This window comes from Cyrtonyx montezumae, unplaced genomic scaffold (genome assembly GCF_038088225.1).
Source record: "Cyrtonyx montezumae isolate F1298 unplaced genomic scaffold, pur_monq_1.0 scaffold_0, whole genome shotgun sequence".
Classification (NCBI taxonomy): Eukaryota; Metazoa; Chordata; class Aves; order Galliformes; family Odontophoridae; genus Cyrtonyx; species Cyrtonyx montezumae.
In genome coordinates, this window is record NW_027071824.1 from 50,954,173 (window position 1) to 50,981,959 (window position 27,787).

Here is a 27,787-nt window from a genome sequence, read left to right on the forward strand (position 1 = left end):
GCCTTTTGTAAGGCTACCTTATACGTTGCGTCAGTTTTTATTATTGCTGGAAACAAGGAACGGTGAGTGTTGAGTAATGCCAAGTTTTGCTTAGACTGTCTTGCACTGTCTTCAATTAGAGGACTCTTGGATCTGAAGCCTCTGGAGTTCCATTTCCTCAGAGCACAGCCCCTAACACCTTCAGCATGTTACAGCAACAGTCCACAAAAGGACAGCTAAATGTGTTACTGCGTGTGCAGTCAGTCCCATGGAATGCTGAAGTACTTTTATAGAGGGTCTTTCGCTTCATTACTGCTCTTCATCCCTTATTTAAAACAGAGCGTGTCAAAGAACAATTGCCATTTGGAAACCAGCGGTTGTTAAGAGAAATAACATTGACTCCTACAACTTGTATGCAGTACAGAACAATAAAATAATCAAAGATGTTGGAGAGCCATGGGGTGCTGGCAACCGAGAAGGATCAGCGACTTCACATCTGCTGGAGTCTGAGAGTGTTTTCTGCAGAGAACATAAGCACTACTTCAGTGAGAGTTCTTTTCTTAACTGCTTTAACCTTGCTGAGATAACAGTGGACCCTGTTGGCTTGAAATCCTGCAGCCCTTATCGTTAGAGGAGTTATGCAAGAACCTCCTGCTCCGGTGCAGAGCACTCCGTGCCTGTGCAGTACAGGCTCTTCCCAAGATCCACTTCATTACTGTTTGTTACAGAATGACCCAAATACAGCTCCATGACAAAGTAGATGCGTTTAGTTCTCTGAAAAGTAAATTAACCAGAAGCTGATATTCCTGTTACATTGCCCAAAAGATTTAATTAGCATTCCACAAAGATCATGCCAGTGTGGTGTGTCAATACAGGATGTGCTTCATGGTGCTCATGAGAAACAATTACAGAACTACGTTGCAGATACCCTTGGTATGGATTTTCCTTTTGCATAAAGAGTTACAGCTGCCTAAGAGAACTAGGAGAAGGGTGGATCTGGTGTTGTCAAACCTTGTAATTTTCATTGTGGTATTTGCTGTGCTTCTCCCCAGGTTCTAGAGAGAAATCCCACAGCCCAGCAACTGAGAGAGGCTCATACCCTACATGCTGACAGTTCCCTGACAGGGCACAATAAACCTCTATTACACAGCAGCACTTCTTGTTAGCTACACAGGGGAGAGTGGGGACAGAGTGCTCCATTTTCCATATGATACAATGAAAAGCTAAGTTTCCAATTAAGAAAATAACTTGCTCTTTTATGGTGACGAGTCTAAAACCATGACAGAAATCCTTCTTAAAAGGTCAACAAAGTCAATACAAAAGTGAGGGGGAAGAGGGGGGCTTGGTTACCTAAACATTGGCATTTAGGGTCACTCAGAGTGCTGCACAACTTCAAGCTCAGCTTCCAGGTGCTGTTCTAGAAAATGCAACTTTCTTGCACTGGCACAGCTGCACAGAGAGGTGGTGGAGTCTCCTTCTCTGGAGACGTTCCAGACCCGCCTGGACGCCTACCTGTGCAACCTGGGCTAGGGAGCTGCTGTGGCAGGGGGCTGGACTACATGATCTCTAGAGGTCCCTTCCAACCCCTACAGCTCCGTGATTCTGTGATCCTGTGAAGTGCTGCTGCAAATCTGCCACTCCTGTGTGGCTGTCTCAGGTACTTTAACATATCTTAAGTATTTTAACACTCAAAAAAGAATTCTAGGACTCGAAATGTACATTTTCTAGGAATGTGTTTGGAGGACTTGAGGTTGGAAATGCAGGATGTTATTTGGCAACAAGACCATGGCAGCAGTTGATCACAAAACCAACAGGGGCAGGGAAATCTCAGCAGGAAATAAACACAAGGGCAGGCATGTTCAATATGGAATGACAATGATTCTTGCAACTCTGTGTAAACATAAACTAGGTTTGATAGCTAGAAGCTGAAAGGACAAACATACACACTTTATATTCCCATTTTTAGTTTGGTTTCTAAAGAAAGCATCAATGGATTAGCCTGTCACAAACAGCATCTGATCCCAAAAGACAATTCTTTCCACATTTGATAGGTAGAAGCTCAAATACAGAACAGAACACAATCACAGAATTATGGCATATCCCAAGACGGAGGGGACCCACAGGCAGCATCAACTCCAGCTCCTGGCTCCACTCAGCTCCACCCAGAAGTCAAACTCTGGCAGCTTGGGGCTGTGGCCACTGCCCTGGGCAACCTGTTCCATGCATGCTGCTCTTTGAAGAGCCCCATTCCTAACACCCACCTGACCCTCTCCTCACAGCTCCATGCCATTCCTTCGGGTCCTGTCGCTGTCACAGAGAGCAGAGTGGCTCAGAGCAGTGCCAAGCTCATCTGCCATGAGGGCTCTGCTCAGCTCCTCTGCTCTGAACACACCAAGGGACCTCAGCCACTCCCCACTCACCTTGTTCTGCAGACCCTTCACCATCTTTGTAGCCCTCCTTCAGATGCACTCTCTGTCCCTCTTATATCATGGAGCCCAAACCCTTCCCCAGTGCTGGAGGTGAGGCAGCACAGAGCAGAGCAGAGCAAGACAACCCCTCCCCTTCACCTGGCTGCTGGGCCGGGTGCCCCCAGGTATGGTTGGCCCTTTGTGCTGCCAGGGCACAAGAAGCACCCCACAACGTACTGTGAGCCTACAGGTTTCAAAGACATAGTGAGTACTGGAGAGCCCCAGGCTTGCCCGGTAGGAGGGGCAGCTGTGCGATGTGGGCCTCTGCCTCATCCTTGAGGTGCTGTGCTGTGCTGTGCTGGCCTGCCAGAACTGGCAGCACTGCAAGCTGAGCCCCGTGACCCCCTCACCCACCAGCCCCAGCCACAGCTGGGAGGGGGCTTTTGGGGTGCACAGTGTGGGCGAGGCTGGAGGGGAGAAAGCTGCAGGAAATGAGGCTGTGTTTGTTTTGCTCCTTACAAAGCCGCATATTAGGGAAGCAGTTAAGCATTCAAAACGATTAGCAAGGCTGGGTAGTAAATTCCTTTCATCATTCTGGCTGTCATCCTAAAATATGTGCTCTAGATTTACCACAGATTTGCTTGGTTTGGGCCAGGGAATTTCATTAAGTAATTCCTGCATCATGTGATACACAAGGTTGCACTAAATGCTCCAGCGACAATTTCCATTCTTCTGTTTCAATGATCCCTGTCTGAAAAACAATGATAGCAGAATGAGGCAGAAAAATAAAGCGTTGGTGTTGAGGAAGTACAAAGAGACCCATCTATTTAACTGCTGGGGCTTTTTTTTTTTTTTTAATTGAATAACAATTCCCAGGATCCATTGATCTTTACATTAGTTAGAGCGTCCTACAAGGACAGAAACCATGATGGGGAGAGCGTGAGTAATGAGCTCGCAGCCGAGTGAATCATTTCCCCTACAGCTTTGTGTTTGTAGAGAGACAGATGGTGGGAGCTGCGGAGAGGAAGAGGGAGGGGAAAGGCAGGTTTTTGCAAACAAAACAAGTAGGGAGAGGACGGTGAAAAAGAAATAATCAGCAGGTAAGGGAGAAGGAGAAGCTGGAAACACACAGGCTGCTTCAAAACTAATGCACTCGTGTTAAAAGAAATTAGGGTTGCATGAAAGTTTAGGAAGGAAATTACAGAAAACAAGAGCGTTGGGGCTGAGAGAGAAAAAATTAACAGGAGCAGCCACAGAAACACATTCGTAGTTTTCTTAAGTCAGTTATTAACTTCATGTGTAAACAGCAGGGCAGTAGCTTCCAGCACGCGAGCATCCCTCCCCCAGGCAGGCACTGCTGCCAGCAGGAGCTGCGGTGCTGCAGGCACAAAGGCATCGCCTGGAGTGCTGCAGAGGTACCGGCTGCTGCTCCCCACTGCCTGCACATCTGTGGGGTGTGGTTGGGAAATGCACTGCCCAGAAGGAGAGCAAACACTGGGATGAGGGCAGCATGAAGGGAGAGACAGAACTCGCTGAGATGCAGCCTTTCTTGCAGGCTTGCCAGAACTCTGATGACATTAGTGCGTGTGAAGATTTTTTATGCCAGCCACCTGTGTGACAGAAATACAGTAGTAATTTTTTCATCCCACAGATAAAGCTACACTGGCCTCTCCAGAGAGGGGACCGTACGGTGGGTCTGGTGCAAAGGTAATCCTACAAAACCCCGCGTGCAAGACATGAAGTTTTGCCTCAAGAGCTGATTTTCTCCTGGAGAGACCCTATAGCCTCCATCACTTGGTACCACTTAACAGAGCCATGAGGCAGACGTCCCCAGGACCAACAGCAGGGCGGGCAGGAGGCGGCCTGTGGGGTAGACCTGCTGCAAAGACTGGCTGGGACCCCTCCCCAGCCTGCCTCGGTGCCTGGCTGCAAGGTAAGGCTGAGGGAAACGCCAGATCCCAGCAGGGAGCTGCACCGCCCTTCACAAAGGCCGGCTGTGGTACACAAGGAGAGCAGGCCTCAGAGAGCGCTCAGCACACAGAACAGGTGCGCGCTATCTTGCAAAGCAAACATCTCTCTCGTTACTCTTTGGCTTTAATTTAACAGCTTTCTCCCCTGCTGTCGCTTCTGTTTAATCTGTGCCAGTGGCAGATGACAAAGATCCCCGTAGGCTGAGCTGAACGCACCGGTGCACCAGGGTTCCCAGCAGCAGCCTCACACCTGCCCTGAGCTGTGGTGGCAGAAGGCAGCCATTTTGTGACACCTGCCCGTGTGGGAAGGTCTTGGGACCTTCTCCAGGCTCACAGGAGGGCCCAGGGAACCTCTGGCAGAATGTGGCTGCTCACAGTGAACCCCAGCAGGCTGGCTGCTGGAAAGGGGTGGTCCAAGTCCTGCCAGGGGACTTCCAGCACCCCACCCGCAGGTCAAGCCAATAAAGTCCTCTCTGCTGTGTAACACCAGCCTCCTAAGGTGGAAAAAGTGCTGTGGGAATGCCCGCAGGGACCACAGAAGTGTGTTTTTCTGGGGCTGAAGAAGAAGGTATTGTAATGCTAGGCACTGGACAAAAAATAATGATGAAAGTAGTTCATAATTAAAAGTGATCTTTAAAAAATCATGACTGCCACCACCTGCAGTGAGCTCATTCTGACTGTACTTCATTCTTTGGGTTTTACACTTCTTCTATATTCTGGAAGTGCTATCTTTGAGGCTTTCTTCAAAGCTATCTTCTTCTGCTTGGCCTGACAGCTCTTACAACATGTCCATTCCATTTTTCGTCAGCTACCTCCAGTTCAAATCCACCGAACGCAATGCTTTATGACTGGCATGTTTGGCAGCGCAATGCTCTGGTGTGCCGGCCTCAGGATTTTCAGCAAGCAGCGGGTGCTGCAGTGTGCTGTTAAAAAGCCTGCAGTCTTCAAAGGAAGCAATTTAGTCAGGAAAACTTCTAAAAAGATAACACTGGTGGGGGTTGAGCTGAACAGCCCAGGAGTAGCTAACGCATTAAAGATTCTTTCATCCCTACGCTGGCAGAGAGAACTCAGCCTGGCTTGGTACCGACCAAACCACTCAGGTTTGTATTTGGTAGCATCGCCTAAATGCTCAGCAGATACTGTGTGCTTCTCACTGACACGAAGAAATGTATACAGCCACATGCATGCAACACCCATTGCAGCCTTCCTCTCAATTTTTTTCCTATAAACTGGTCATACAGAAACACTGAGATCCAGTCTCAGTATCGATACGTAAGCCATTTTTTTCTTTGATGTCTAATTAACAGCACTCAGAGGAAAACCAACCATTTCTCTTTTAAGAAGATTAAAGATATCCCTGCCAATAATGATTCCAGATGCTTAAAAGTGTCTTTCCCCATGTACAGGGCAATGGATAAAGCACTGAGAAATCATTTGGAAAAAGATTTATCTCCACTTTACCACTGAATTGCTGCAGTCAGCAGAATGTTATCAACTCACTCTGCTCCAGGTTCCTTACATAAGAAGTGGAGACGAAGGCAAACTGGCCACTTAAAAGTTATTATTTGAGGCTTACTCAGTAAATACTATGTGCATATAAATAATTTTTGTATGTCCATTTTCCTCCTAATCTTATAACAGAGATAATTTTCCTGAAGCAGGGACTGTAAAGAAACTGAAACAGCAGAAACCCAGTAGTAAGAATGTCCCAAAAGAGAGATGAGATGGGGACTTTAAATAGGAATAATAGAAACTGGGAAGAGAGACAGGAAGTATGATAAAGAGGAAAGCAATTATAAAGTAATCAAATCGAAGGAAGTGGCAAAACCAACCAGCTAGCATAGATTCGTCTTCATTTTGCTATGTTATATTTTAAATGAGATAACATAATTCAGCATTTTTAAAACTAAGAGGAAAAAGACAGTAAAATGGCATTTTCCTTCAGGCTTCTGTGGAAACCAAACTACTGAAGCAGCACTGTCCCTGGGACACAGCCATGGCAGTGCCAGCTTGGTGCACTGCTACATCAGCAGTCGTGACACTGCTGGTTGTGTCTAAACTAGACACCAGGTTTAAAGTACCTGGAGATCACAGATGAGGGGTCATCACCTAACTCCTCTGGCAGCACACTGAGTGAAAGCTGTTTATCTCAAACCCTCACATCTCTTGGCAGATGCAGGCCAGATTCACTGATGACTCCAGGCTGGCCCCAGGAGTAATGTACAGGTTGTATTTTAGAGCTGCGTTGGCTGGACTTGGTCCCGGACAAACAGGTTTCACCCTGCTCTCAAAGCAGTGCCTGGACAATGGCACAGACTTTGTGACCTGCGTCACTGGAGCTACCTGAGGTAAAAATGCACGATCTGCATCAAACCAGCTTGCTTTCTTATTTCTGTCACCCATGTTTCTCACTCCTGCATGCTTCCCTGCTTGTAATGTCTTACTAAGTAGCTTGTCTCAGAACTATCTGATGCTTCTTGTTACAATAGCAATTTCCAGTACAAAAAGGCTATTCTGGAGATTTTGCATCACAGTCTGTGCATCCCCACCTGAAAGCAGCATTCAGCCCATGATGACCCAATGCTGCTCTCACATGAGCTTCAGAGGAGAAAGAAGAGGTATACATCTCACATACAGTTTCCTGCCTGAGAAAATTATCAGGATATTTTTACACAAAGGCTAGTCCAGGCTGTAGGAGAAATGCTAAGTCGTGGCATGAAACAGCAGCTGAGCACCTGGTAGGAAAACAGGGCCAACCCAGGGAAGCTCAGGTGCATGCAATGTACTTGAGTGACCAGAAGGGATGAAGCCAGGATCCACCCCTTCCCAGACTTCATTTAAGGGTTGGCAGTGGAGGGAAAGCTATCTTTTTGGAGATCCTTGCTTACTGGTAAGTGGTTTTCCTTTGTTTCTGTGCTTACAGCTGCTGCATTTGGGCTTGTTTGCATTTGCTGCAGCTTAGGATTGTGCCACTCTGCTGTTATTGCTGTACTTTTTATTGCATTACACAAGCCAGTGTAGCTGATAGCAGAAAGGCAAGCATCTCCACGCCCTCATAAGATCCTGCCTGTGGATCTGACCATGCAGTAACACCAACAAGTGCTGGAAACTTGTGACAGGCCTCAGCGAAATGAATGTTCCTGAGGAGGCAGAGCACCTCTCAACCTAGCAGTTCCCTATGACCAGAACAGATCCTCAGTATGTGCCGGGGAAAGGCATTTTATCTGACCAGCTGTACAGCATATGGACACAAGCCAGCATGTGTGCAAGCTCCTGACTTGTTGCATGAACCTGAGCATTTTGAACCCTGGCATACATTGGGAATTAGCAGGCTTTCAAGGTGCTCTGTATGAGCCCAGAGATTGACTCTTCTATTTCCATTACATATGCTATTGCCCAGTGAAAAGCACAGTTTCTGTTCTGATTTCACATGTGATTTCACATGCTTCCTTTAAATAACCTCTAATCAACAGGTAAATAATTTCTCCTGTGTCATCTATCTTGCAATGCTAAAACCAGCTATTTACATAGCTACCTTGTGTGTTAACTCTACAGATGAGACGGCCCTTCTTATGAAGAGCTTACAGTCCAACTGCATGTGGGATTTGAGTGGCTAGCTAGAATCCTCTGCAAATTATCTGTTGCTTCTTTGTAAGCCCCACTTCCTTTCTCTATGTCTGAATTTGGACTGGGGATAATGAACTTCCTGTATCATGCACTGTGACACAAGGAAACCCATTGTATGCGAACCAAGGAAAAGTATATCAGTGAGTGGTTTGTAAGGCAGCTCTGATAGGCCTTGTTAGAATGACTTATTCTCAGAGTTTCAGTGGTTTGATTAAGTGGATCATGTGATAAGCACTCATAATGAACTTCTTCACATGCTGCCAGGGGAAGCCCAGCAGATAAAGTGCTTAATCCCACGGCACTGCCCTGTGCATAACAAACTGATTACAAAGATGGAAAAATCATGCAATTCACTGGCTTCTCCTACTCAGGATAGCACAACAGAGTTATACAATTTTCTTTATGCTGCCCCAAATCAAAATCTTCTTGCTACTAAATCCAGTTCGTACTAGCATGTTTTTCCTCCCGTAGCATGCCAAGCTCTCCACCAGCCAGGTTACAGCTGAATGTAACCACCTGCAGCAAGCCTAGGCATGCTTCTGAGTGATTTCTTTCTTATTAAAGAAAACAGTCCCCCTAGAAACAACAAACAAGAGCAGAGCATAAACTCCTGAGTAACTCCAGCTAGTTTGTTTTAAAAATAAAAATGTAGGTCAGCCTGAATCACCACAGGGGTAATCCTCATTTCACTACCAACAGCAGCGGAGGTCAACAAGCCAGTCTTGCAAGGGGCATCTCTTGCAGTTTTGGACAAAACCTGTGGGACTGATGACCAGGGTAAGACAACATCAGATGTGTTCTTTCTCTCTTTCCACCCCCCGATGGTGACTCACCTGCTGCAGTGCCTTTGCATAAAGCATCCTGATTCAGTGATGGAGTGGGATGTGATTGTTAAAGCCCTGTCTGTTGGGACAAATTGTAGTGCTGCTTCAACACCAGTGCAGTATCCCTGACTCAGCTGCAGCAAGGGTATGAGAGAGGAAGTACCTTTAGGAAGGTCTTCTTCAGGCCCTGGGACTGAGATGAGTGACAGACCCCAAAGAGCTCTGCTCCCTGATCAGCAATACCTGTATGCTCCCATTGCCAAGGGCAACAACTATGCACACCAGGACCTGTCTGTTCTGCTGCACCTCAAGAAAATGCCTGTGGAAGCTCTACTTGCACTCTCAGGTGTCGGGACAGAGTAAGTGACCATTTCAGTGCATACGGTACTGAGGGAGCTACCTGGGCGGTGGGCTTTCAGTGCAGTAACTGGTTTTACTTGGGACCCTTACAACAGAAAAACAGTGATGTGGGCACGGATAATGCCTTTCCCCTTTTGCTACTTACTGACAGTGGGACCTTACCAAGTGTCAACCTGTAAATACAACTGCAGTTTAAAATGTATTTCGAACTTGATACATCAGCTTTCCTATACAGTGTTACTAGCTGTTAAGTTTCCTTAGGTCATGCTGTTCATCAGTTAATGAGATTGCACAGGTGTAGTCAAAGGGATAGTAAGATACCAATCAGATTTCATCAGTAAAATGCTGTTTCCGGCTGTGATGGCACTGGAGGAAAGAAGGCCTTATCTTGATTTATTTTCCAGCTAATAGGAATTTGTATACATAATAGTGAGAAAAATGTTTAAAAAATGCACTTTCTATACAATCAGTAAGAACCAAGAACAACAAAATGATGATACTATTAGATTCAGTCATCAGAGAGTAACTTAATTGTAATTCTGTAAACCAAGTTAAAATTTGCTCTTCAAATGGTTTCCACTTGACAGGGATATCTCCTGGAAACATTGCCTTGTTGTCCTTAATTGCGTTTTGGTATTTTGAACTGAACATACACCCCCACAGCACTTAACTCCCAAGTCTGGTATTACAGATTATGTATGGATGTTGGACATGAAGCAGTTCAGGTAAAAGTCACTTACTCTTAATTCAGTTAAGTAACTAGCGATTTTAAAAGCAAGTATTTATTTATTCTTATGTTAAATCAGTGTCTTCCAAGCTCTGTGTGCCCAGTTTAAGAAACAGAATCCACCAAATTCTACAAGAACTATCAGAGATTTTTGTAAATGCGAGGCTTACTGGGCCTAGGTATTCCAAATAAAGAACCAGGCCACAGTATTTCATTTCTCACTCCCCTAGCACTGCATAACTCTGCTCCAAAGCTGCACTGTGAGATTTCAGCTTTTAATTTTTTAGCAGCTGAAGAGCATCAGTGAGCGTTAAGTAAAATTTCTTTTAGACTTAGTAATCTTTACCACGTCTTTTCCTTCTACGTGACGAAACAGATAAAGGTGTTTGTGGTTTAAAATGTGGACGGTAAGCTACCTATGATCTAGGCAAAATTGTGAATTAGATCCTTTGGAGTATTATTGTGCTTTTTTACTACTCTCCTCCTTGCACGTATTAAATACTGTCTACAGATTTCCTGTGTAGGCCTGTCCCCAGGGACTGAAAACCTGGTGTAGGCAACTTGTAAATAAAGCGAGTGAGACATGAGCAAGAAAAAGCATAGCATGCTTCTGGGAATCACTCCAGGAAAAGAAATGTGCAAGATGGCACATCACCCTACACAAAGCTGGCAAAGGTAAAATAACATTTGGGTTTGATCATTACAGAAAATAATTCTGTGTTCATATGTACATGCTGGTCTTTCACTGAAACCAAAGGGCAAAGGTAAGAGTGCAGTTCTGACTTACAGGAAAACAAACCTGCCCGTAACTCAACTCATTTAACTGGAGTGGAGGATGAAGCCTGGATTTGATCCACAGCCTTCAGAAGGCCTGTGAATTCCCTGGAAATGGCCACCATAATTGATTTCCCATCTCTGCTGTTCACTGCTTCTACAGCATGTGCTTGCTTTTAAGGGACTATGTAAATTTTAGGTATACCTTTTCCTCACCAATGACTGTGCATGATTTTATGTAGAAGTGGCATAAAAACACTGTAAAGAACGGAAGAGAGACAATCAGCTTGCTTTCTTAGAATGGGTTTGGATGAGCATACCCTCCCGTTTCCATCTGTGCTTTATTCTCTTTTGCTCGAGAGCAGGATATTACATTTATTGGCACTGACACTCCTCAGAGCGTTTTCTTTTTTCTCCCCTTCTGCTCTGCTCTCATTTTCCGCTTTTTTTTTCAATGTAATATCTTTTAGTCTCCTGCATCCTCATTTTCCCACCACCCTATGCTCTGTCTAGTCCCCAGTTTACTGTATTTGTGAGACACACTGCAAGTTCAAGCAACTGTATATCAGGTATGACAACAGAACAACTACAAGGAAATTACTACTATTTAAGGGATAAATTGACAGGAAAGACATCCTGCATCTATGCAGATTGCAGACAGATGCTTACCTATGTTTTGCTTGGCTGTAATCTGGAAATTTACAAAATTCTTTGACAGCAGAAGTATTCTTGCCAATTTTTATTTCTATTATGTCCTTATTTTTCCTTTTAGGGGTGAGGGTTTACCTTCATTGTGATTGCCTGGCAATGTGTTGAACATTTTACTTGGGTTTTTAAATGTCTACACTGTTGTGCAGGTATAGCTTCAAAACAAGCTGTTTATGATTGAACATCCTCACACTATCAGATATTGCTAGTTTCACTGCATAGTGAACCTGCAGAAAAGATTTTTATGCATCAAAATGAATGAAAAGTTACTTATGCTATAGCAACAGGAGTTCTGGGAGAAGTGTATACAGATATCTGCTGGAGCTGAACATTTGCTTATGTGACTTTGAGGCCTGATACACCCATTGGGCAGATATAGAACTTCAAGGTTTATATTTTATAGTAACAGACTCCAGGTCATCCTATCTGACAAAAGTAAACAAGAGGATAAAACTCTTGTCAAGGATAAGGACTCCTGAAAGTTGATGAGTCCAGTCCGAGGAGAAGAAATGATGAATTTACCTTGGCTAGGCCTTCCAAGAGCCACAGTTCAGCGATATGGAAAAAGCTACAGAGTATAGACTTCTGCAAGCTCAACTTCTTTCAACCTTTCAGGATTGGTGACTGCTTTAAAGCCAGAAGATAGTTTAAAATGTTATGTGCTGATTCCTTAAATGGATTCAAGACATTCTGTAGCACCATGAGGAAAATTTAATTGGCAAAGTGAATTAAATGTGCCTTTTTACCACTGATGAGTGAAAAGCAAGACTTCCTATTCTTAACAGCCATCCAGCACGCAGGCTAGGAGAGGGAACAACCTTAAGTCCAGGCATCAAACCATTCCTTTGTTCTCTGCCTCCAAATGCAGGTAAGTCCTTATATTCCATGAATATTCTATTCAGGAAGCCAGAACTCCTTTGGCAACTGGAGATCAAAAATATAATTATGCTGAGTTCTACTTGATTTTGCCAAGTAATTTGTTAATTAGAAGGACTGGCAGGGAAGTATAAAAGGAAACAGTGATTCCTGAAATACTGAAGTCATCTTCTTGTTGACCTGTGCTGTGAAGATGTCCATTCAGGATCATTCTATTTTGAGAAGACGCCTTCAAATGTTTTTGATTTCCTGTCTGTATTTTGAATAAGAATGTCTACTGAAACCTTTTACCAAGCTACTCTGCAGACTTAAGTACACAAGAAAAGAGTTTATGCAAGTGCTGTAATTTAATTACTTCCTGGCACAGACAGTAAAGTGACACTCTCACAGCACCAACTCAAAGCCATATAAGAAGATGGCTAACAATCATGACAGCTTTTCTGTTCTAGGTATTGGCCATTGATTATGAAAAGCAGTTTGAGGGTCTGACCTAGCTGTAAAGAGGCCATCCAAAAACATATGGTGATAACTTTCAGACGTGACTTGTACGGTGTCAAGTTCTAACCCATATCCTGTGAATTACTCATTTCCTACAGGAAATACATCTTTGCTACTGTCATTTAACAGAATCTCAACCACCTATTCTGCTTTGAAGTATTTGAATGCTTTCTAGTGTTTCAGCCTAGCAAGAGTATTTCCCCTGAATTGGCAGTATTTTTAGAGTAAAATGAGGGGTAAGGGTTCTGTGGTTTGAGAAAGTTAAATATAAGTTCAATGTCTGAGCAAGAGCAAATCTCCTTGTGACAATGTGCAAACTGCTGGGCTTCTGTAGCTGTCTCCAACAAGGGAAAAAAAAAGAGGGATGAATTGTTTAGTGCTTGTGAAATAGTCAGCTAATCTTCCCCCTTGACTTGCAAGAGACTCAGTGACACGCTTTGTTTTTTAATATCCAGCATTTGGAAGTTCCATCTCCCTGAGTAAATAAGAGCACTACAACTACTGTCTACGCTGTGACAGAACAAAAAGTCCTTTGGCCCACATGCGAGCATGTTATATTCCGTACCTTCCCTCCCCAAGCCCTATCCACTCCAGATATAATATGGCAGCATGGACTGCCAGCTGACTGCTTGTGAGCATTTCTGTGCTAGTGTGCTAAACTACCAAGCTCACTTAGGCACTCAGATGCCATCAAGCTCTAAAGAAAAGTCTTTGTGCCTGCATCTGTGGTCAGTCCTGTATGCTCGCAGTATGAAATATGAATAAGTGTGATTTTTCAGCAGGGTTCAGGTCTTCAGTGATGAAGGTCTTCAGTGATTATGTAAATGTACTAATTATGTAAATCTAGAAGACTTATGACAATTAGAATTAAGGCTGAGAATGTAAACTGGACCTTGTTATCCTGCACTTGGAGAAAGTGTTATTTTTCTGAACAATGTAACACATTAAAACCTCAATTCTAACATAAATCTTTACTAACAAATCAGGTTGATGGGTGGAAGATATGATATGGTTAAGCATAATTTGTTATATGAATTTGAAAACTGTAAATATAAATCCCTGTGTTCTGAGTGCTAAACTCTTATACCCCATACGTATGTTGTTTGTTTTACCAGATTACATGTGAATGAAAAGAACAGCTGCGACCTCCACTTTGAAAGGGCTCTGAGAACACAAACATCCAACTCAAAGAAGTCTTGAGTTCATTCATTCTGCATGTGTAAGGGCCTGCAGAATTAATCTTAAGTATTACATTCAAGATTAATCATGAAAAAAGCAGCTAAGGTAAAACTGTGTACATGTTTGTATTCAGTTTGCAGTTATCTATTAACAATCCAGTTGTGTCACCATGGTTTCCTAACCTGTAATCCATCTCATCATAAACATTTTTAAAAGCCCCTAGCTAAACTGAAATTGTGACTTCAAGTAATGCCACTTCCTCTTTCTACAACATTCAGTTACCTAAAACATGTTACTAAAATGTTTCTCTTTGCACACATAGTTTTAACAGTTTTTTTTTTTTTTTGTTGGATTGAGTGTGATTTCTTTTTTTTTTAGTGTAATCATTATGCTGATGCAGGAATGTAGCTTATTTCCATGGGGAAATGATTTTCAATGATTTGTTCCAAAGAGCTAAAGGTATACAAAAACTGAGTGTGCATGGCCCATAGTTAAATGAGGGCAAAGCTCTATGTAGACTTAGAAGATTTAGCTAAAGTTGGTAAACAAAACTATCTGTGTAAGGTTTGCATGCAACCAAAATACAATGATGGACATACTTTAGTACTCAGCACAGTTTCTGATCATTATCCCTTCTCTGTGCATTTTTTTTCCCCAGAAAACACAGTTCTTCTAATGATAGTGTAGTAATGGTAATACAACAGCAGCAACAGTCCGCTGAACTCAGCTGGAGATGGAGCTGCTTCCTCCCCACCAACAACACTATGCTGATCATGTCCTGCAGGGCAGCTGTTCTCAGCTTCTGCTAAACTGTGTGCTCAACGTGGGACGTTGGAAGAGATCAAAGTAAGGGTGCTGGGAGAGGAGTCTGGACATGAGAAATAGTGTAGTTGATATTCTGGTGGGGAGGGAGATAAGGAAGGAAGATGAAGAGATTAGTTCATAATTCACTGGCGTATATTTTTCATAGCCTGGGAAAGTGTAATGATTTCTAGTCTTTTGGTCTTCTTCCACACATTCTCTCTGCTGTCTAGGCTTTCCCATGTGTCAAATGACCCATATTTCCTGAACTGTGCTCCCAATAAAGGACAGGATAAGGCAGGATGGGAGAGGATACAGCAGTGGGCTGCAATGACCTATGGTGTTCTGTGCTTTGTTCTTGAAACAAGCAGAGTGACCTCCTTCAAAGCACCTGCTCTGAAATCTGCAGTCCATGACAAGGTTCCAAATCCTGGCAAGACACCTGAGTCAGCAGAGCGTGCCCACCCACAGTCTGTAATATCAGCAGGCACATCAGCTTAATGCTTAAAAGAATAGTATGAATGCATTTCTCCAGCCATGAGAAAAATGGCACAAATTTAATGCACTATGTTCTACAAACGGTTACATAAAACCAGCCCACATTTCCCTCTTACTGTGGGGTGAATACAATCCTCTCTCTGAAAAAATTCTTCATCTGAAAAAAGATGTTAATTTACAGGAATGATTAATAGCTCTGCTGACTGGTTAAAAATCCAGTTAGAGCAGTTAGGGTATGATGGCTTTACAGGAACAGGATAAAGTTTATTTGATTTTCTGTAACTGAGTGTCCTCAGCTGAACCTACCAACCCTTTGCTGTGCAAGGATTGTAACTCCCGCTGCAGTTGGATCAGCCTCCATTTCTATTTTTAGTGCAGATCTTGCTCCTTATTTAGTCCTGACTGCACAGCCAGAACTGTGTTCTCAGCAGCTCAGTGAAAAGCCTGCCTGTTCCATTTTATAACTTTTCCAGACAAAAAGATGGGAAGCCTGCAGCTTTCCAAACAGTCTTATTTTTTAGAGCTTGCAATATGACACAGCCCAAAACCCAAGGGCTGAATGAATCCCTGCTGAAATACTATTGAATTTTCTGGAGTTTTATTCAGCATTAATTTGGCTGATAATAGGATACTTGGGATATTAAAGCAATAATAATAAAAAAAAACCCAACCCCCCCACACAGAAACAACTGACCAAACAACAAAAAGCAAAACACAGAAAGCCCTTCTTCACCGTAAGTACTTAAAAAGATTCTTACTGAAAAAGTAATAATATATGTCTGTCTCAAAATGCCAAATCTAGACAATGTGCAATCTTCTTTAGATTCATAGTTTATAGATCTAATTCACAGAGGCAACTACTAGCCAAGAAAGAAAGGAATAAGGAAAAATGGAAAACACTGAGTTTGAAGATTCTCTAAGTAGGGACGACCACACAGAAGCAGTTTTCTGGCACTTGGCTTAAACCACTCAATTAACATTTTTGAGCAGAGTTTTCCCACTACAGCAAGAACAGTCAGAGTTGCTGTAGTTCTGTCTGCATTAGCTACGGTGCTTCACTTTCACTTAAAGGGTTTGCTTCTGCAGTATTGTCTTAGTGATATATACTTAGGAAGTTTAATTGAATGTATTGTGCACATATACAAAAAATAAAAAAAAGTTAAGATGATTAAGGCCATTGTTAGGCTGTAAATACACAATCTCCACTGCTAATACAAGTAAAATACGTCCTTATCTATAGGTACTGAAATACACTGCCAGTAGAATGATGACACTGCATCTTACTATACATCTGCATCAAACATACCTGCAAACAGCATTTATTCTTTACCCAAGGTAAAAAAATCATATCCTAACATGCACAGACCTTTTCTTTGATGAAATCCTAAACCCTTTCTTTCTATAATAAATTTCTAAGGAATTGTTATGCTAGTCAGGCAGTAATCACTGAATGCAGCCATCTTTATCAGACACGTAATGACATCCAACACCCCTCTTGCAATGGGGGAGATTGATTGCAGATGGAATTTTCCCTCAGCTTCCCCTGCATTCAGGCTGTTGACTAGTCCTTTTATGCCACACTGAGAATACAAAGGCAGATTCAAAAGAAAATTAACTGGAAGAGTAAAGGAATTAAAATCAGTGAAGGAATTGATAGACTAACATATTCTTATTGTAAATTCAGGAATTTAATTAGCCCCCAGTCAAACACTGGACAAATCACAAAGCCAATAGAAAATGGAAAGGCTATTTTAAGTAGATATTCAGCAGATCTGAATTTACATATTTCATGTGCCTCGAATGCCCAATTCATTCTGTGAAAATGGGGGGGTGTTCCATACATAAGAAGTCAGGTTCATTATCTCGATTTAAATAACACAAAGCTTGAAAGAGAGAAGTTGAATGCCACAAGAAGCAAGTACTCAAGATCACTATCTCAAAGGCAGGAAGAAACTGAAATGACTGGAAGTTATCAACGGAAAATAAAAAACCCAAGTACTTGAAAGCCTGTTTATCCTAGCTGGTATCAGGAGTATTGTACCTTTGTACCTTAAATAGAGACTATGGAAATTTGGCTAATGAGGATATACACTGTCTTGGCTGTGGTTTTCAGCACCATGTACAGAGCTGAAACTTAACACGTTTAGGAAAAAATAAAGAGAAAAAAGTATACTGGCACTGCTAGATGTCAATGCTAAAACCAGGCCAATGGAGCCACATTTATAGTGCACAATGAATCAATTTACCTGCAATTATATTCTGGACATAATTTTTAATAATAAAAGTGGCTGCTGAATCCATTTGGAAGAAAAACTTGTCTAAGGGCACACTGCTTTGTTTTTAATTTGACACTGTGAAGAGGACCCTAACAAATGATGAGCACTTTGTGTCTGATGAGAAACTCCTTCTGTATTTTGTTAGGAATGACCATGTCTGTGTTTTAAGTTAGGAAATGTGCACAGCATTAAAATAAAATTATTCAAGTGCCATTTTAGCTTAAAATGAAGTAGGTCACTTTGAAGTCAGCTTTGATGGCCAGTTTTGTTGTTGCTCCTTTATTTATTTATTTATTTTTGGTGCTTTAAGAGCATGAGTCTGTTCCCTCAGCAGCACTTAGTCACTGGTAACTTTCATGGAGAGCAAACAAAAGGCCTCTTTTATTTATCCATTATGTTACTAAGAGGTGAGAACAGCTTGATGCAAATGAAAATCATTAAAGCATTCTGCACTGCCATTAACTGTCTGAATATCTGCCTATGCAAATACAGCACACAACCCAGTGAAACTGCAGCCTCACCTACCGCATTGAAAATCTATGCCTTATGACTCTCTTAACAGTTAAAATACTCCGTGTGACGTACCTCCGTAAGCACTTGGTTTGGATGGGCACAGAAATGGAGTGTAAGCCATTACACAGAAACATATTCTGTTTCAGAAACCCCTTCACCGTGGCTGGGCAAGTGGAAACATCAGAGCTATCTGATTCTTTACTGTGCTGCAGTATGAAGCTAAAACGTGATTGCTCAGATGTGAACCTGCATGCAATTACACTCAGAACTTCACTTAAGTAAGCAGTCCCATTTAAGACAACATGAACGTATCATAATGCAAAACCGTGAGTGGTCTGAAGGATTAGAGACCTAATTAGATATAAAACCTACTGACCCCATTGTTTAGAACTTTGTCCTTTGCATAGCCACTTAACCCTGTGCAACTGAGTGCAGAACACCACTGTTCCCACTAGCACCCTACTCAACAATAAGGATGGGTAAATGTATGAAGCTGGAGAGCTCAGTCCCCCGGCAGAAGTAGTACTTAGCAACCAGAAAGCACAAGAATCTTTGTGTTCCTAAGAATTTAAACCAGAGACATACGTGTGGCAGCTTAGAAAGCAGGTTACAGGAGGCCGCTTATTGCTGCATATTTTGTCTCCTTGGTGAAATTTAAGTCATCCATCAGGCACAGATTTACACCTGATGACTAAGAGCTTTTCTAGACCTAAGTTTTGTCATAAGTAAGGGATATCTCACCCTCCTGTGGGGGACACACTTTTGTTGCCTACTCTTACACCACAGAACAGAGGTTAGGACAGTGTGTTATGAATACTACTGATTTCTTTTGCTTAAAATAACCAATTTTTGCATCACTGCGAGGCAAAAAGCATTTTTGTACCTGCTAGGGAAAGAAGAAGTTAGGGAACTTACTAGTGATCCAGTGCTGGAGTAATGGAGACAAAACTCAGGTTACTGGCAGTGAAATCTTTATCACAAAACTGGTTTAAAAAGTTGCAGATAGAAAATGTGGTCTTTCAACAGTTGTTTGGGCTTTTCTTTGCCAATAACAAGTGAAAGTGGAGGTTTTTTTGTTAAGAAATCCAATTTCCTTCTCTAAACAAATAGATATTAAAAAAACAAAACAAAACAAAACAAAAAAAAACCCAACACAATACAACATCCTTATTCGTTGCAGTAGAAAAGTACTGTCTGTTTTCTAATAGATAGCAACTGTAACTGCTATCTTCAGACAACAAAGAAAAACCATCAAGAGCTGCAAGGAAGATACTGTCTAACCAAAGACATATGCACTTTTCTCAGAGCACAAGAGGCCTTGGCACTGGCAGTTCTTGTTTCAGATGTCCACACCTAATGCTTTCCTTCAGAATGATACAGTATTGCAGACAAGACCACGACTACATTTGATTTACTGACTGATTCTCTTCTGTTTCCTTTTAAAGATAAAGAATGTGTTTAAAGCACAGTGTGAGAATGCGATCACTTCTTGGAAGGCTGTTCCCTCTCTAACCAATCTGACACACTTTCACAGTTATTTCTACAGTATAACAATTTCCTATTTTTCCTGTGTGCTAATAGTTTCAGTCTACAATCATTTTCTTTTGCAAAAAACACGGTTCTAGGGAGAATACATCACTTAAGTATTAGAATAAAAAAATTAAGTTAAAAGCCTATATTCTGTTCTGAGAAAAACAGATAAAATACTACCTCTGCAAAATACCTTTAAAAGTAGCATAGGAAAAGGAAGGTGAAGGTGCTGTGGGAAGGATGACTAAATAAGGCTCTATATTTTATGGATTTGGGGACTAGTGTTGTTTGATGTTATTAGCCAAGCCATCCAGTTACCTCTTTTGAAGGAAAACAACTATCTGAAACATCTGTAAGACTACTCAAGAGACACCACATTATAGCAGAATCAAGTCTCAGTCCCTTAACTGCACAGCTTCCAGAGTGAATGTATCTGATTTCTGTACCTAACTAGAATTTCATAACCACCACATGAGATTCTCTCCCTAGACACTGGGAACAGTGTCTTTCCTTCCAACATTTCCTAATTTCCACTAACATATCACAGTGGAATAACAGATAAGACTTTGTGTTCTTCCTCATTTTGTACCTCCAACTGTACTTAACTCATACTTTAAGACGTACAATAATCAATATACTAGCAAGAAAATCAACTTTATTTGCAAGCCTCCAAAATCGCTGAGGGAAATCTGTGCACTGATGAGGTTTGCATTTACAGCGTCAACCTTTAGCAGATATTACTGTAATTAGTGGACCACATTAATAATTATATTTTTATATACCAAGCACACACGGCAGTATTTATATGAGAATACATATTTAGGAAGACCACATTCTGGGTGAACTCCAGTTCCAGTATCATCTTTCTGGGAGTACCTTTTGTAGTGGAAATGCTAATGCAGAGCCTGAACCAGCAATTGAGCACCTGGTGGGAAAACAGGGCCAACCCAGCGGAGCCCAGGTGCATGCAATGTACTTGAGTGAGCAGAAGGGGTGAAGCCAGGATCCACCCCTTCCCAGACCTTATTTAAGGGCTGGCAGTGGAAACAAGAGTATTTTGCTAGAGATTTCTGTGTACCTGAAGTCTTCTGAAGGTAAGTAGCTTCTTTGTTCTGTTTTTGCACCCACAGCTGTTGCGTTTGAGCAAGCCCTCATTTGCTGAAGTCTAGGATGTTGCTTTTCTGCTGTCGTTACTGTGTTTTCCACTGTGCTATACCTTTACACTACTGTTTGTATTGCCTTTTTCCCAGATGTGCCATCTGCCTACCCATGTCTAAAAATACTTGTATTATTAATTAGCAGCTAGTATTTGCATCCTCAAATGGAAATGAGCTTTGATTTTTGGAAAGAGTGAGGAAGTGCAACCGTGTTAAGTGATGAATGTTACATCAAAATAAACTACTACTAATTGCTGGCTAAATATTAAATCTCTAGCAAATAGTTCTATCATATTCTGTTCTTTTCTGTGTTTTAGAAGGATGCATTTAGATGTATGCACACCATTTATTTATCTCCCTTCTGATTATATATGTCCATTAAGATCTGCACTGAAGGAAACAAACCCTTGAAAACAATGAAAAAAATCCCCTCAGAAGTGAGAAAAAGAGAACAGTACTGAGAAGTGTTTGGTGCAAGCAAGCACTTTTTAAATCAGGTTTCAGTAGTCAGAAAAATAATTTATTTGTAAACATGTAGATAAGAATGCTACCTTTGAAATCTTAAGCTATGTTAGACTTAACCTTAGGTCAAGCATGTCTAAGAATGTTAGCTGTGAAGAACAGTGGACTCCTAGGCAGTATCTAGAAGCCAAAACAAAATAGAAGGTCCAAAGGAAGTCATCAGCTGTTACGTTTCCCAATTTCAGGAAAGCATTTGGGATTCTCACTCAGAATGTGCTGGATGGATTGCAATGCTGAATGAGAGATGATTAGGCAACAAGCAAGGACTATAAAAAAACAAACAAAAAAACCCAACAAAACAACTCTCTAGCTTAAGAATACTACAGGGCTCAAGATAAATCAGAAAGCTAAGAGCAAATAAAAAGACTTCTGGGGAATAAAGATGCAGCAATGTCTGTGTGTATGTGTGGTGTCAAAGGAACTCTTATGAAGCCCTGTTGTCTTTGACATCTTCATAAACCTTTGAGAGGCAACAATGTGGACAACTTTGAGGACATGGAGGTATCTCAAAGTAATTATAGGGGCTAAAATGCATTCAGAAAACAGCAAGATGAAGTTAAGTAGAGGGAAAAACAAGCTACTGCTATGGGAAAGACTGAGAGAAATATCCTGGAACATGTTCTGGAACATATTCAATAGGATGGAAATAACCCTAGGGTATAATATTTGTAAAGAATCTGAGGATAACAAGCAAGCAGAAACTACAAATAAATTTGTAACAGAATACCAACAAAGAGACTAACTTAGACTTAACTTTGACTTGCATACTTGGAAGCACTGTATCCTGGAGCAGGAAAACAAAAATTTCTCTCTATATAGCTTTAGGGCAGACTGTAGTTCACTTTGTCTGCAAACAACCAGCTAAGCACCTCAAGCCTCTTGGTGAATAAGATGTTAATACCCTCTGGCAATTCATTCTGCCCTACACCTGGAGGTCATATGGGTACCGGAAACAATGTAAATGGCACTATCTAAACAGAAACCATAAATTCTTTATCCATGCTCTTTGTAACCACACCTGGAGCTCACCAATGAGTTCTAGGCATATTACCAAAAAGATCTCAGCAAATTGGATGGATTTCACATAAAAATAACAGGATTTTCTTGGGGAGGGGGCTGGAAAGACTCAAAAGGAAATGTTGCAGACAAGTTTAGCACAGGGTAAGCACAGACAAGTTTAGCATAGGGTAAGCAAACAAGAAGTTCAAAATGGTATTCTCCCTAATATTCATCTTGTTCTAGAAAATTCTTTGAAAGGAAGAGAGACCAAGAAAAAACATTGAGGCGATGAAAAGGAAGACTTAGACAATACATGAAATTTAAACTGTATTCTAAACTACAGGTAATTGACTTATACAGGGAGGAAGAAAAAAGTTGGTATCTGGAGTAGCAATACCAAGTATGCACTCACATATTACAGAAGCCAATACTGATAGAGATGGAGAAAGCATTTAATAGGTCTCTGCCATCTTTAATTTAATCTTAAAGTACTTTAGGTTTACTTTGCTGGCTACTCTATCTCTTCCTGGATAACAGATAGATGTTTGTGATCAACATACAGACAGAAGCTTCTTTCAATTTGCCTGATGCACAAATGGGGAACGCTGCTCATAAGTCAGATTACATGGCAGAACAGCTGATTTCACTGCTTACCATCTAGCCCATTTTTGTGACTCATTCACAGAAACACATCTCACATTTTGAAACAACAAAAAATCAAATAATAACTACATGTGTACATATATTAAGCTATATAAGTTATGAGACTGATAGGACATTCTGCAGTTAGACTGCTTGAAGTTTTCCATTATGAAATCTTCTAAATTACTTATTTCAATCATCTGGGCAACTCTTTGCACCAGACATATTTTTCAGTGGAGAGTTTAAGCTATTTATAATAAAACAAGAATAATTGTTTGCCAGATTAAAAACAGTTCTCACAGCTATCTACCTGAGCTCCACTGCATGGAATGGAAATTTCAGACTTTGATAGGTGTGGTCCCCGTTTTGGAGGTCCGGCCTGCCTGGGGCTAGCAAATGGCTAGGGCCATTGTGACACAGACACCAATATGAGCATGTAGCAAATGGTGTTTATTAAGGCACAATAACTCTTTAAATATACATCCTGCTTTGTCTATGCCCCTTAAGTGTGTGTCACATGTCACCCACGGAGCAGGGGAGGTTCTATTGCATCACAACCTGATGCCCTGTTTACGCCTACCACATCTCCCCCTTCCCGTGCTCGGTAATGCCTTGCCCCAGTACAGTGTGAGCACTACCTGCACCTTTCTACAATTTCTCACGCAACCTGTGATAATCCATCTGTTGGTCAAAAGTCTTTTCCATCATTCATTGCAGGCAGTTTTGCAAGCGTCCTATGACTTGTGAAAGGCAAATCAGAATACATACAAAGATTGTGAGCCCTATTGTGAGAACCTTGAGCAATTGCCTTAACCATGAGTCCGTTCCCCCTAACAATCCATCTAGATAACTCCCTAAGGGATCATTCTCTTCTTTTATCTTCTGTGTATGTTCTTGCATCCATTGTAGCTGTTTGTGAATTGACATGCTGTGATCACAGAGGTTAAAGCAGCACATTCCTTCAACATCCTCACATCCATGTCCTTGAGCCAACAATAAGAAATCAATAGCTGCTCTATTCTGTAGCAGTGCATGATGGACACTATTAAGATCTTCAAGCATAGCATTTAATACAAGCATTGTCATATTGGCTTGTTCTGCAGACCAGCATGCCAGCCTTTCTATGTGGGTCAAAGCTGCTGCTGCTGAAACACCAGGTGCAAAGAATGAAGTAAAGATGCGTGCTGTGATGCTCCACAACTTAACTTCATTACACCCCGATTCCAGACTCACGTCACAGTCATGCCTGTTAGAATGTAAGCTATGAGGACGCACTAAGCCAGCCAGTGTGATTTGGAGCAAGCATCATTAGTTTCCCTAAGTAGCACAGACCACTGAGGGGGTTCTTTGGGATACCCTGCCAAGCCCTATCTCTACAGATTAGGAATATTCCCAGAGGCAGCACCTTAGCAGTCTGATTATTCCACAATTTCTCTCTGCTACCTGCCCTAAAGGTAAACCCATGTGCGTAGTAGTTCCATAGTGCTGTGCAATTGCCACCACACTCTTTGCAATTGGTCCCATTAGGGTATCCCTCTGACCATACCCCCTCTTTTTGTCCTTGACACCAATCAGACAATTTCCACGGAAATAACGGGTTGTATTTCACATGAACCCCCAGTATGGACCACTTATCGAAAAGCTCTTCGTATTCATCGGGCTGACCACCGTCTATGATTTGTTTACATAGGGGTGGGGTATATCCCGCCTTATTATGAAATCTTGTAACTCTGCTTCTGCCCCAGCGGTCCCATTAAAGTTCCCATCCAAACTGTAACAGGCAAAATTGTAACAGTTGTATTACCTTCTTTGCAGTACATGGAGCCAAAAACGACACAGGTACGCATACCGCCTTCTGACCCGTTTTTGATCATCTGGGACCCTAAAATGTCCAATTCCTGAGGGTTCCGTGGAAGGCTATATGATTCAATGATCGAATCAGACATGCCGTTTGGGTGGCCGCGTCCATGTTGTTTTTACACTCACTGTGATTCACCATATAACCTTCAAACTCCTCCAATTGGTAACTCGTCAAACCCACCAAACAGGTACGAAAGGGGGAGGTAGCGGACTGAAGGCTAGGACAGAAGTCTGTTCGTCCCGTAAGGTTCGCCCACGTGACCCAGACATTATGTGGCTGTTGTAGGAGGTGCACTCCCTCCCCCCTTTTACCATAAACATCAGCAACATCGGAAGTGTCAGTGATAGAGATGTGGTGCTCCCCTTGATGAGTGGTTCTTAGTCTGATGGTACATCCATGGTCATTCGGGTGCCGGCTTCGGTTTCCCGTACAACAGATAAGGTAATGTAAACCTGTATGTGTACATATAGGTGGTATATCTATGTTTTCTCTTGGGAAGAGGTAATATATGTAAGGTGTAAAAATAAATAGATAAAAATAAACTAATTTTGTTTTTACAACAAAAGCTACTCAAACACACAACCATTTTTTCCCTTTTACTGCTCTACTTGCCAGTAACTCTCACTGACAAACCTACCATTCATGCAAACAGTATTAATGTTTAAATATCAGATATGTCATTACACATTTTTGTCTTTTATGGCTGTACTCAACTCTCACAGGCATCTACTTTTTTAATCACTTTGATTCTGCAGTACTGTTCACAAAACAGCTCTAGCAGTACTCCTCAATTATCTAAGACTTAGTTAGTTCATCTTGATCAAATTTCACCCATGAACTTCTTTTTGTCATACACTCAGACACTAAATTTGACTTGCCACTATAATGTCAGTTGCCCTCTAACAAGGTGTGTTGCATTAAACTCGTTACAGAACCATATAAATATATTGTTCTCGACAATATGCAGTTCTCTTAGCATGAGAGGGAACCTCAACACTTTCCTGACATACAGAATTCTGTCAGCAGAGAGCAGATCAATATCACCTTATCCCTGGATCCAAAATTAAGCTTTTACTGTCAAATTTCTTCTTTTATGCGTATGCTGTTAATGAATGACTTTTTTTACTTAAAAAAAAAAGAAAATAGTATAGTTCTTCTTTGTTACATACGTGAAAATCTTTATTCATTTTTAGATTTCAGATGATATTGTTTCCTGGAGTACTTATGTGTTTTTCCGTGTGCACGTTCACTGGTTGGTTCTCTGATGTTAGGCCAAGGCAAGACCTGAAAATGTTGGGAGAAAGAAAGTTATTCTCAAATAACTTTAATTGAAACTTTTGTTTGAACTGTAAACTGATAAATACAAATATGACCTAAAAAATAAATGGCTTAAAAGCAGTTTTGTATTTACACATAAATGTTATGTATAAGAATTTATTTACACACATACTGAAGTGACAGTATAACCTGCTGCAATGTATTCTGTACAGTTAAGGTTTTATGAAATGAAAAGCATGGTGTAGAATGAGCTCTGTGCAATGGTGATGAAAACTCCTTAGCCTAATGGCCAAATTGTCCATATCAATTAGAGGAGCCCATTATTGAAATGTTCAGTGAACTACGTGCAGTTCTTCTAATATTCTGACCATCAGACGCAGTCCCACAATAAACGGCAAAGAACATCGTAGAACCTTCTTTGGTAACCCCATCAACTTCCATAATAAAACTTGTGACAATGCTCTGCACTCCTGCTTCCACAGAGAGAAGAAATTCACTCCTCCATTGGTTAGAAATCTTTCACAGCTTAAATCTATTACAACCAGTTTGTAGCTAGTCATTCTACATCAATGCTGTTCCTTTGCTTAAATATTTTTCCTTTCTGCTTATGCCAAAGTTAGCAATATACTTACAAACTTGACTTACATTCTCTTTCATTGTTTGTTATTCTAGATTGGAGCCAAGTAATTCTTCTTGATAAAACAGGTTTCTCATATCCACGATCATTTTCATAACCCTACTCTGCACCTGGTCTAATTTAAATTCAACCTTCTTGATGATGTAAAAATAGTCCAAATAAGATAGGACCAAGATTTTGTACAATCACATTGATGTATCGCTCACCTTCACAGAAATAACCTGATGCTTTTTAGGGCTGACCCCCAGAACTTTTCTTCTGCCATTTCTGATTAAGCAGTTTCTACTTCAGAGCACAAAATTCTTTGCTAAAACCCTGCACTCCATATGCAAGATAAGATATTGTGACACTTCTATTCAAATGCAAGCCAGACAATTCTTCCTACACATATCTGTTCTCCAAAATTAAGGTTATCAGCAACTATTACTTATACACTAAATAAGACATTCCTAAAGATGTTAAACTAGCAGTCTGCTTGTAGACAACTTCTAGTTTTATAGCCTCCTTTTCCTGTTAGAAATTTTTTATGCATCCAAGTTTATTTCTCATACGGTGCTATAATGAATCTTTTTCTTGAAGCACAAATTAAACCTAATTCATTTCCTTTGTCAGTAAAGTAAGTCACATTAAAAACAAAGATAAATTAAACTCCAAACAACCCCCCCCACAAGTACACCTTTCATACAGGAAAGATTTTTCTTTTATGCTCTTTCATCTTTCAGTTTCTTTTTCATCCTGTGTTTTATTTTTTCCCAAAGCCCCACATACACCAACAATTGCCCATAATGTTTTCTTGTTTTTTCCTTCAAACATATTTGTTATCTTCCAATCATGCAGCACCATTCTTGCTCTGATAGGTTTATTAAGAGTCTGCTAAAAGACTGCTTTAATACTTTAAGTATTTTCACGCTTGAGACAAGGCTGGTTTTCTCATCAGTTTTCTAGTGGCAATACATTGATGGTGTAAGACCATTAATTAACTGTGTTATTGCTCTGGTTCTGATAGAACCCAATTGCATTATACTTCAGAGCCAATTGCTTTGCCTGTATTTCTTCAACAAGAATTATTTTTTTGTTAGGAGTTCTTGTGAATTAGAATCTTAAGCACTATTTCCAAAGCACAGTTACCTCTACAAATGAATT

General features: G+C 41.2%; 1 long non-coding RNA gene across 2 annotated transcripts in view; it reads right to left on the bottom strand.

The window, feature by feature from the left end:
- Window positions 1–35: 35 nt before the first annotated feature.
- The window catches only part of LOC136047700 (uncharacterized), a 31,839-nt gene continuing 4,087 nt past the window's right edge, over window positions 36–27,787 (bottom strand). The window contains exons 2-3 of one of the 2 annotated variants that reach the window (XR_010622124.1): window positions 25,899–26,013; window positions 36–304 (exon numbers count right to left, since the gene is read on the bottom strand). This is a non-coding gene — a long non-coding RNA (uncharacterized LOC136047700). Of the gene's footprint in view, window positions 305–25,880; window positions 26,014–27,787 lie in introns of those variants that run through there. The other variant, XR_010622123.1, reaches the window with a different exon arrangement.